The following is a 10,897-nucleotide window of genomic DNA, read 5'->3' as shown; positions in this document are numbered from 1 at the left end:
GGCGTTGTGGTAAATAGCGTGGTGTTTGGGCTCAGGGTGACAAGAGGACCCTGACAGGACAGAGCTGTGGTTTTGCTGAGTGAAATGACCACCAGGTTTCTGTTATTGCTGGAAGGTATTTTTCCATGACTCAAAGAGGTGGCAGGGGGAGTTCCTTATTTTCTAGGAGATATTTGGCTCATAGAGAAGGTTTAAGGGACGACCTTGGTTGAAAATGGCAGAGGGAGACTCACATTCTTTAAGTACTAACATAACTCAGAATCACCATGAAAAAAAATGTAAGTACACAAAGTATAAGGAAAAAGATGTAAATTTACCTGTTATTTCACCACCCAGAGATAACCCTTGGTATATCTTTTTCCCAAAATTTCAATCATAGTAAACATACAATGTTGTATCTTGCTTTTCTCCTGCACAGGTATGGCCATGAGTGACCATTTTTTCTTTTTTTCTTTCTTTCTTATTTTTTTTCCATTGAGGCATTTTATTTGCACATATGAATTACATCCCTAGAAAACGTATCCCAGGATTTTCCCTCCTGTGTGTTTTCATCTTGCTTCTCTATGGTCCATGATGCCAGCTGAGGGTGTCAGTACAATGAAACCAAACTGATGGGATGGGAGCAAATTATTCTGCCATTTTTCTGGATCTTTCAGTTGTACATCAAATCTGGGGCTGATCACTCCACACTTGTTTAACCTGCCTGTGAGGTTCACAACAATTTTCCCAGCTCTGTGATCATCGATGATTTCAAAGTCGCCAATGTAACCATGTTTCATCCTCACAGTGAGAAATCGGACGATGACTTTGGAGCATGACCTGATAAGAACCTGGCGTTTGCCTCTCTTTTCAGCATTGTTAATGCTTTTGAGAGCAGCTGCCAGGACGTTCATGCGCACCGTTGTGGCAGCATGGAGAGATGGCGGAAAGAGGACGGGAGGGACATTTTTCTTTCTGAGGAAAAGAAAAGTTTCATCATCATAAAAAAAAAAAAAAAAAAGCATCATACTTGCTTGTTGACTACAGGGCAGGGCCTGAGCTGGGAAGGATAAAGAGCAGGGCAAACTGATGGGTGTGCACCATCCCTGACTGTGCTGCTCTCAATTCTCAGAGTTGTCATTTCCAAGATGTTCTTCTGTCTTTCTAGGACCTAGGAACCATTGCCTATTTAAGCCCACAAAAGAAATATAAACTAAAATGCCAGGGCTGAGCGGGGGCAGGACTGAATATCACCTGGTCCAACTCCTTATTCCTCAACCAAGGGAGGCTCAAGCAGGGTCTGCCCCCTGGGATCAAGAGGACAACTAGCAGGTAGTCTCTCCATGCCCATGCTCTGTCTACTTATAATCCACCCTCCCAGGAATAGGGATAGGAAAGCCCCACACCCTCTGAGCTGAGGGCAGCCCAATGGTAGGCCAACCCTAGTCTCTGTGCTCTCCTCCATCACCATGCAGCTGAGAGGGGCAAAGGCAGCCACCTCAGTGCTTCAGTCCAGACTGTGGTGGGTCCTGTCTTCATTCTTAGGCAGACAAGTGGTCCATGTCTTTCTATCTAGTACCTGGAACACCCCACAGCAACGTGGAATCACTTGCCTTAAAATCTCCTAGACAGTGGGATCAGCTTCCTTTCCAGGGGTAGGTTGGGTGGTCTCAGATTTGGAATGGCCCTAGATTTTGGTAGCTGAGAGCAGAGCATGGGGACATGTCTATCCTCACCCTTGCAGTCGTTGCCTAGGCCATGTTGAATCTTAGGACTGAACTCATCTATTTTCTTGACTGAGAACAAAATCCTTAAGCCACTCCTATTAGTATAATCCCTTTCCCAAATTCAGGCTCAGTGATGGGCTCAGGGTTCTCTTCAGTCTTTGGGTGCCTTCTGTGAAGATCTTAGCTCTCTCCAAAAAGATAGGGTGAGCTAGGGAGGAAGGAAGCACCTCCTTAGCCCCTAGAACTATTGCCAGCACTTGGGTGGTGCAGCCCTTTTCTGTGTCTCCTAACTGGAATGCTCATGGCTTCTTCTGAGTTGATAACAACGGCTAACATTAAAACAGTGCTTTCTATGTATATGAAGTCCTATAGTGCTGTCTGTCTGTCTAGGAGAGCACTAGTCAAGCACTTTGCATCTATTCAGTTCTCAATCTTCACAGCAAACTATGAGTTGGTTCCATTATGATTCCCACTACAGAAGATAGTCATTGTTAGATCCTACAGAGTCACTTGCCTACCTTACTTCTGACATAGAAGATCTAGGTCTATGGAGACAACAACAGCCTTTCATCTCCTATGGCTTTCGGTTGTGTTTAACCAGTAAGGAGAAGGGAGAGATGGAGAAAATGAGATTGTACAGTTGCTCCTGCAAGACGGCCCTGGCTGTGTGTCCTCCTAGACTGAGGACACCTGCTGCTTTCAGGGCTCTCTCTTCTTCTGGGCTCCCACTCCTCATCCTTTGCAGCCTAGGATGGTGGCAACTCCACCATTGCCAGCCCTGGGTTCCTGCACCAGCCCCTGGGGGTCCCGATAGTCTGCCCACAGGAATGAATTCCTTTGTAAATAGCCCCCTCCAATTATCCTAATTTAGGTGTGCCATCTGCTCCTGCTGGAACCCTGACTGATAAAGGCCCCATGATATTTGCGAATTTACTCAAGATCATAATACATCCAGGAAGGGGCAGAGCTGGGGTTTGAACCCAGGCAGTCTGTATCTGAAGTCCATGCTTTTAACCTCCACATTAAAATCTCTCAACAAAGAAAGCACTGGTCAGGAACTCAGGCTTGTGCTCTTCCACCAACCAGGTGTGCAGCTTTGAGCAAAAAATGCTTTGGCTTCCGTTGTTCAGCATAGAATGAGTCTGTTGCAGCTCCTTTCAGCTCTAACATGCTATAGTTTCTGATTCCCCACTCTCTCTCAGACCTGTGTTTCCCAGAGTCCTTCTCTGCTGTTAGTTGTTACTATGAAAGCTTACATTTAACTACTAAAAACAACTGAGAACACAATTTGTAGGGGCAATGTTGCACTAAATGAAGTTGTACTCTGTTATAAAAGGTGTTCTGCCTCAGGAAATCTCTCCTTCCTCATTATAGTGCAAATATGGGTCCCATCTTGCTCCTCTTGTTTATTTATTTTCCTTCTCTCTGAACTCCATTTAATTAAATAACATAACAACAAAAAAGCTTTATTCATGGTAAATCGCTGCAGTCTTCATTCAAAAAATGCTGATCATGCCAAAAGCTAGCAGGCTTCTTGTTACTGCAGCTTAGCAAACCTTGCGCTCTTTTTTATAAGCATCAAGTGACTGAATGCCAGCCATGGAAATTAAGGACTGGATTTGATTAAAGAGGTGGTGAACAACCTGGACCAAATGCAAGTTGGTTTTGGCTACTAGGTCAAAGATTTTGGTGACTGAAGACCACCTAGGGACAGTTTCATTTTTTAATCCCCCTGGGAGTTGGGCAGGGAGAGTCTGAGCAGAGCAAGAGAGGCTGCAAAGGACAGAAAGGGATACAGAGGCAGGTTGTAGAGACTGTGGGGATCTGGCATGGGGGATGGGGAATGCAAATTGGGGAGATTATGTAGACACAACCGTCTCAAAACAGGATGGCTCCCAAGTAACCCAGCCCCCATACCCATCCCAATACTAAGATAAAGGAAGGCTGAGGAACACTAGATTTGATAGCATTTATTCAAAATGAAAAATATCAGAGTCTTAGTGGACCACAAGTTCACAGAGGTGGTGATTCTTCAAGACAAAGTCTAAACATTTTAAATTTTCACCTGAAGTTGCATGGCTTGGGCAAATCCAGGACTCAGACTAGGACCTGTTTACTGTAAAACCCATTCTCATTTCTTTTACTATTCTCTCTGCTTTTCTGTGTGTTTTAAGTATTCTATAATAAATCATAAAGAAAAGAAAAACCAAAAAGGATCATCAAGAAATCTCTAGATCAACCGGATTGGAGATTTCCTCATTCCATATAACACACTGGGTGACCTTGCCAACTTGTGAACAAGTTTTGAGAGTCCCATCTAAAAGGGACTTATCTGCTCCCCAATCAGTAGAGCTGTCAACCATCAAACATTGTGGAATGTTTGGGAACATTGGGAATCCAAGAGCCAAAAAAAAAAAGACTCTGGCAAAGTCCATTCTCCGGGTGTCCTCACATCATCCCTATAGCATCCCAGCAAGACGGTAGTCAGTTTGAGGTAGGATTTTCTCTTTTCCTAGGCTTGTTCAATAACCAGAGGAGGTAAACTCACAAGACCCAGGCATATTGGGTGTTTTCTCCTGCTCAGCACAATCAGCCCCATTTGCCTGACTGCAGTGAGGTGTCAACACTGTAGCATCACCAGGGATGAGTCTGCCTAGGGCTGGCAAGTGGCCCACTGAGCCTCTGCCCTGCATGCCTGGCATGTGGGAGAGAGGGAGATGTGCCTGTGACTGCCAGCCCGCATTGCCTCCACGGGGCGGGCAGCCACAGCAGGGTGCTTAATCGTGCTGACTCTGGGTCACAGAGACCTAGGACTAAGTCCACCTTAACCAGCTCTGGGTGAGTTGTGGAACCCCTTGAAGCGTTGGTTTTCTTATCTGTAAAATGAAAATAATAATAGCGCCTGTTCCATGGCTCGAGAGGAGTACTGGAGGTGACACAACAGAGCATTAGCAGGGAGCCTGGGGCATGAGGAATGGGAGTTTTTATGCATACAGAGCTCAAGTGTCCATTCTTCCTGCCTCCCTGGTGGGTGGGGGTGTAGGCTGTGGGTGTTCTTCCCACAGGGTCTTCCACTTTAGGGATGCTCCAGCCAACTCCCAGCAGCCAGCATCGGCATCTCTTGGCCTGAGGCCCTTTTCTGTAGCCACAGAAGGTCAGTTTGCCCCTAGATAAGGCAGGACTGGAACAGTCCTGAAACCCTGCACCTAAATACTGCAGCACCTCCTCCACCTGCCATATTCTTATTTATTGGGTCTCTCAGGCATATCGCTCATGTGGACCACAGACCTCACATCTTTCTCCTCCTGCCTGTTTGGGGGCTGCCACTGTGTGCCATCAACAGCTACTTTGCACAGCTGTGACCAGTGCTACAGCAGGCACAAAAGAACGCCTCCCCAAGCTCGGAAGCCTAGGACGTACCTGCTGTGGTCCTGGAGGCAAAAGCTTCCCTGCAGTCACCCATGGTGGTAGCTGGCTGCTAACACACCCTTTATTTGTCCCTCTGTCTCCCAAATAAACCACTTGCACTCAAACTCTTGCCTTGGGGTCAGACTGGGGAGTCCAAACTAAGACAGTTGGTATTAGAAGGCCCTGGCAATAGATCCTAGGTTTTGGGTCATTTGTTAGTTGGCAAAAAGGACATGGTTCTTGGAGTGGTGTGGGGAGGGATACCCCCAGCTTGCTGTAGCACCACAATCAGGAAGACTCTCTTTTCCTGTGAATACCTGTGCTACGTGCTGGTTATCAAGCAACTGCAGCCCAGCCTAGTAACCTGTCACGTGCCGGGAGTAGATGGATCTTCCAGACCCTGCCTGTGATGCTGCAGCTGGGACTCTCAACATTACATTTCCACTCTGCCAGCTGCTCTTAGCTAGGCTCTGGGAGGTCATGGGATCCTAGAGGGAAACTGAGGGCTGGATGAGGAAGAAGGGACTTGCTCTTTCCTGCTTGCTTCCCATCACTGCCAGGGTCACTCAGCAATGATTCTTCTTTCTGGAGGTGAACCTGGTTCCAATAGCAACAGCTGCTTCCAGTTAATGATTTTTCCCATAACCAGTTTAATGGCATCCCCTTGGACACACCAGTACCAGCCAGTTGGTGTCCCCTACTCAGAAAAACTCTTCCCTAGTCTTATCTTCTTAGTTGCTTCCTGCAATTACTACCTCTGTTGGCCATACCATAGTGAAGGTGGCCAACAGTTCTGGTTTGCCTGGGACTGAAGAGTTTCCCAGAATTCAGGACATTCAGTATTGACATTATCATAGTTCTGGGCAAACCGAGATGATTGGTATTAATGTTCCCCTCTTACCTGTCCAGCTTCTTAATACCTGTTTTGAAGTTCTCTATATTAAATTTTCTGTGTAAAAATAATTGGTATGGTTTATAACTTCTGATCAAAGCCTGACTGGTACCAAATGCAATGCAGGTGCCAGAAAGTACACTGGTTTGCCCGGTATCACTAGCATTTGGGTAGTGGCAGCCATGGTGGAGATTACTGGGAATTGTTAGGTGTATAAATGCACTGAAAGAAAATAATAGCAGACCCAGGTCAGCCAACCATTGAATTGGAACCAGAAGGTCTCTGTGGTAGCATGGAAAAGGACTGTCACCTGCTGGGCCCAAGTGGCACATCCTGCTATGAACATGCTTTGGATCTGATAAAAGTGTGGCAATGTCTGAATTTATGGCCATGGCAAGTATCCTATGCCAAAGTCTAGGGCTCAATAAGGAAGAGCCAGAACCAAGGACCTGGAATGGGACATCTGGGCAGATGTGCTCAAGAACCTTCAATACTTAGATTTCCTGGCCCTCTCTGGCCTTGCAGAAGAGGCCCACCCCTCCTTCTGGAGGACAGCAGCTTCCCCTTGCCCCAAAGTGATTGGGGTCTCACCTAAGGCAGGGGCCTTATAAGATGATGCTTGCCTTCTCAAGACTTTCTCCCCCAGCCCTCACAGCATCTGGGCCAGAAGTTGGCAAACTTTTTCTGTAAAAGGACAAATAACAAATATCTTAGGCTTTGCAGGCCATACAACCTATGTCCTAACTCCTGCACTGTATCACAAAAGCAGCCTCACTAATATGTAGATGAATGGGTATGGCTGGATTTCTAACAACACTTTACTTACAAAAACAGGCTGCATTTGACCTATGGGCCATAGTTTGCCAATCCCTGTTGTAGACCAATAATTAGGCCTAGCATATCTCAGCATGGCAAATGAGAGAAGTGCTTTCCTTCTTCAGAAGGGGCCGCAGAACTCAGCCAAGTTGTACCCATGTGATTCCAAAGGTCCCATTTGGGAATGAATCTTGAGATTACTGACATAGGAGCAAAATATAAGACTAGAAAAGGGAGATTTTTATTGACATCTGGGCATTCTCCCATGATTCAGGATTTAGCATCCTCGTGAGGACACCTAGAGCCACCCCTAATCTGCTGCTGAGAGAATGCCCTGCAGTGTGGTTATAAAGATGGCCTCAACCAAATGAGATATTAATGCCAGAACTCCCTTGGTAGCAGAAGGAGTGGAAGGCTCAGGGAGGCAGGCATACAAAAATAGATTATGTAAAGTCAGAGTCTATACCAATTAGCCAGACTGTGGGAAAGCCCAAAATCTTCACTAGTAAGATAAGGAATATGACAGTGAGGGGGTCACCAGCATTGTTGAGAAGCTCCTGGTGACCATCCCTTCTGAGCTGCTGTGGATCTAGGCTCCCCTGTATCATTGGGAAGGACAGCCTTCAAGAAGAGCACAGTACAGTTGGCAGGGCTTAACCATCAAAGGCAAAGCAGACAAATGACTATAATAGCAGAAAGGTTGCAAGGACAGCCTAGACCCTAATAGACTACAGTGTTCCTAGTGGTAAGATTGCAGCATGCTTGCTTGAGCTGTGTAACCAAAGATGAAGAGCAGGTGAGCCAAAGACTGGTGTCAGCTGCTGCAATGGAAATCCATGATCTTTTGCCCAGTTTCCAGACCTGAACCAGTTGTCAAACCCAGAGCTCATTATCGAAGGGGAGCCTGGGTGTCCTTGAGGGATGACCTTGCAATGTCACAGCAGGCATACACAGTACTGATTATTCCCTTCATCTGTCACCAGAAGGACCTATAGCTATTTCTCCTGAGGAAAAGAAATGACTTAGATCTTCGAAGAGCTACGGATTCAAGATGTGAGCTAAAACTGATACCACAAGACCCAAAATGCCATCACAACCCTCCTGCTGATGTGGGGGAGCTTCTGGCTCCAAATACATCTCATAGTGAGTTCAATGGATTCACACGTCACCCAGTGTTCATTTCCTTGGTCCTTGAGTTTATAATTGGAATGAGCTAGAAGAGCACTCTTATGGAGTAAGAGCCACAATGCTAAGAAAAACCATGTATAAACTTGAAACTTCCCTATTCTGGCTAAGATAGGAAATCAGAAATAATGTCTCATTCTGGGTTAGAACATCACCTCAAAAACTCAACAAAGGCAGAGGGCTACTTCATTGCCCTGGGATGTCATTTCTCTGGTGAATTCAAGAACAGTTGTCATTTTGTATTTTATCTGGCATTTTAAAAAATGTGAGTATAGTTGCCACACAGTGTTACATCAGTTTCAGGTGTACAACACAGTGATTCAGCACCTCTGTAGGTTATGCTGTGATCATCGCAAGTGTAGCTCCCAACCTTCACCACATGGCACTATTACTTAGCACAGTCTTACTCTTACCAAAGAAGTGCAACTCTTACTAGCTCTCTACATTCTACAGAGAAGTAGAAATCAATCTAAAATTTTTAACAGAAATGTTAAAGAATCTTAAAAATGTGGTCCTAATTACAAACTGAATTGCTGAACTCTGCTTCAAACATTTAAAATTGGATTTAGGGATCCCTGGGTGGCGCAGCGGTTTGGCGCCTGCCTTTGGCCCGGGGTGCGATCCTGGAGACCCAGGATCGAATCCCACGTCGGGCTCCCGGTGCATGGAGCCTGCTTCTCCCTCTGCCTGTGTCTCTGCCTCTCTGTCTCTGTGTGACTATCATGAATAAATAAATAAAATCTTAAAAATAAAATAAAATAAAATTGGATTTATAAGCTACATTTTTTCCTTTGTAAGATACTTCCCTTATCTAATAGATAAACCAGTTTTCCAGGGTCTGTAGGTGATTTTCAAAAGTCTAATGAATTATAATTATAAACAAGATGAATCTCAGTCCTTTTAAATGTTCTTACACTCTATAAATTTAGTAAATTTCAAAGTAAAAATCACACATTTAAATCACTTGGTTTCAATATGAAATCACAAAGCTGGTGTATTACTTGCATAAGCCAAAATTTCCTAAGTACTATGAGAACTTAAATACTAAATATGTATTGAATACATATGTCAAGAATTGTGAAAAGTCTGAAATTTTAGCCTACTTTCAAAATAACTGGTTTGGTGGATGCCGGCAAAAGAAACGAGATTTCTGAGTCAGAGACAAAGGACTTAGTTACTCATAGCAATAGCAGCCAGAGTATGAGCATTTACACTAGTCCCCAAGTCCCAATCCCCTAGGGTGGCATGAACAGGGCCAAGTGACACCTGCACACACAATAGGTTATAGGAGGAGAGCCCTGGGCTTAGGGCACCCAAATCTTTTCTGATGGACAGTAAGTCTGCTTTACTTTTACTGTGGAAGATGGCAGTATCTTCATTGTACTGGACAGTAAACAAAGCCTGCCCCTTGTTCTGGGGGAACATTGTCTCTGTTTCCATAGCAGTCACCACTCATCTTTGAAAAGATAGTCCAGAAGAAAGGCAGTCATGCATCTGCTCACAAGATGTGCAGAAATATGAGAAACCCATGGAAAATGATCTCTCAACACCTTGACCACAAAATAGTCTCACAAGGGGTTGATTCTCAAGCATTTCTAAATTTAAATCTAGGTCTTTCTGTGATTGAAAGATGTTTCCCTACTAGGGGATCAACTCCAAACGACTTTTGGGTTATTTTCTCATACAATTTTTGTGGTTGCCTCTCAGTTAACTGAGGAGTTTTTAATGCCCAGTAGATCCCTGGACGGAATATGGCCTGGGTTCTCGTTGGTGATCCTGGCTTTATGGTCACTGCACCAATATTCTCCAAACAGGGTGGTCTCCCCATGTGCTTCTCCTACACTTGCATTTTACATGACCTCATTCAACAGACTTGTCACAGAAGTGTGAGCCCTCCAGCAGGCCAACGCCCCCTCTGGTTGGGTTTAGTACACCTATTTACATCTTTATTCTTTTCATGCTCTTCCTATCTTTTAGATCACAGACCTCAAAGATATGTCCGACTTCACAGTCTCACTGCTTAACAAGAGCATTCTGCTGAGTTCTTTGACAGGCTAGGAAAGGGTATCTTCTCACCTGATTGATTCTCTCTTTCCTGTTCTAGAAGGCTGGGCAGACGGAAAGAGCAAATCTTCCTGTGGAGGTCCCTCTGAGACCTAACAGTTAAGGCCACAGCCCCTTGCTATGGCCAGGGGTTCCACCCTTCCCAGAAGAGCTTGAGGCACCTGCCTGGAGCTCCGCCTCCAACTGCTCTAAGGGTCAGGGAAAGCACCCCCCACCAACAAGGGCCACTTCCGGGGTGGGGGCGGGGCTGAGTCCAGCAAGGCCAGGAGCCTCCCCAGCACCTGAGCACTCACCTGTACGGCACAGAGGGACAGCTTTGACGACACCCGACACCCAGGAGCCAGCGTGCAAATTCTGCCTTCCAGTCACCATCAGATCATTAATCTCCTAGAACAGAAGCTGTGTACTAATTGCTTGAATAATGGGAAATGGGTCAGAGAGAAGGGCCTCTGTGGTGGAATGGAGCTGACTTTTTCTAAGTACATAGTTTTGATAGGAATGTGAGAAGGAATTACAGCCCTAAGGCAGCCTCTGGTTTGCCCAGCTTGAAACAACTAAGGTTTCTCCCCGTTTCAAATTCTAAATTAATTATAGCCTAAGTGTAGTATCGCCTTCAGCCTTCATCGTCCATTCAGTTTGAAGGCCGTTTCCAGCCACAGAGCCTCCTGGATCCCCCAAGCAGCAGCAGTCTGCCTCTATTCTGCTCTCCCAGAGTTAAACTTGAGCTGGTATCTCATTTCCCTCTCCTAATAGCAAAGTAAAGTGCAAAGAGAAGGAGCCTCTGTTGGTGGCAGGGTGCCCTCTTGGCATAGATTATGGAGAGATG

The 10,897-nt window shown here is 45.5% G+C and overlaps 1 pseudogene across 1 annotated transcript; it reads right to left on the bottom strand.

Moving 5' to 3' along the window:
- Window positions 1-294: 294 nt before the first annotated feature.
- On the bottom strand, window positions 295-10,216 carry LOC144311784 (small ribosomal subunit protein uS8 pseudogene; annotated as a pseudogene). Its single transcript, XR_013377308.1, has 2 exons — window positions 10,084-10,216; window positions 295-954 (listed from the first exon to the last, which is right to left on the bottom strand). The product of XR_013377308.1 is annotated as a small ribosomal subunit protein uS8 pseudogene (transcript).
- Between the last annotated feature and the right edge of the window lie 681 nt (window positions 10,217-10,897).

The sequence above is a fragment of the Canis aureus genome, chromosome 4 (genome assembly GCF_053574225.1).
Source record: "Canis aureus isolate CA01 chromosome 4, VMU_Caureus_v.1.0, whole genome shotgun sequence".
Taxonomy (NCBI): Eukaryota; Metazoa; Chordata; class Mammalia; order Carnivora; family Canidae; genus Canis; species Canis aureus.
Note: the sequence above shows the minus strand (reverse complement) of the source record. Positions and strands in the feature narration are given on the sequence as shown.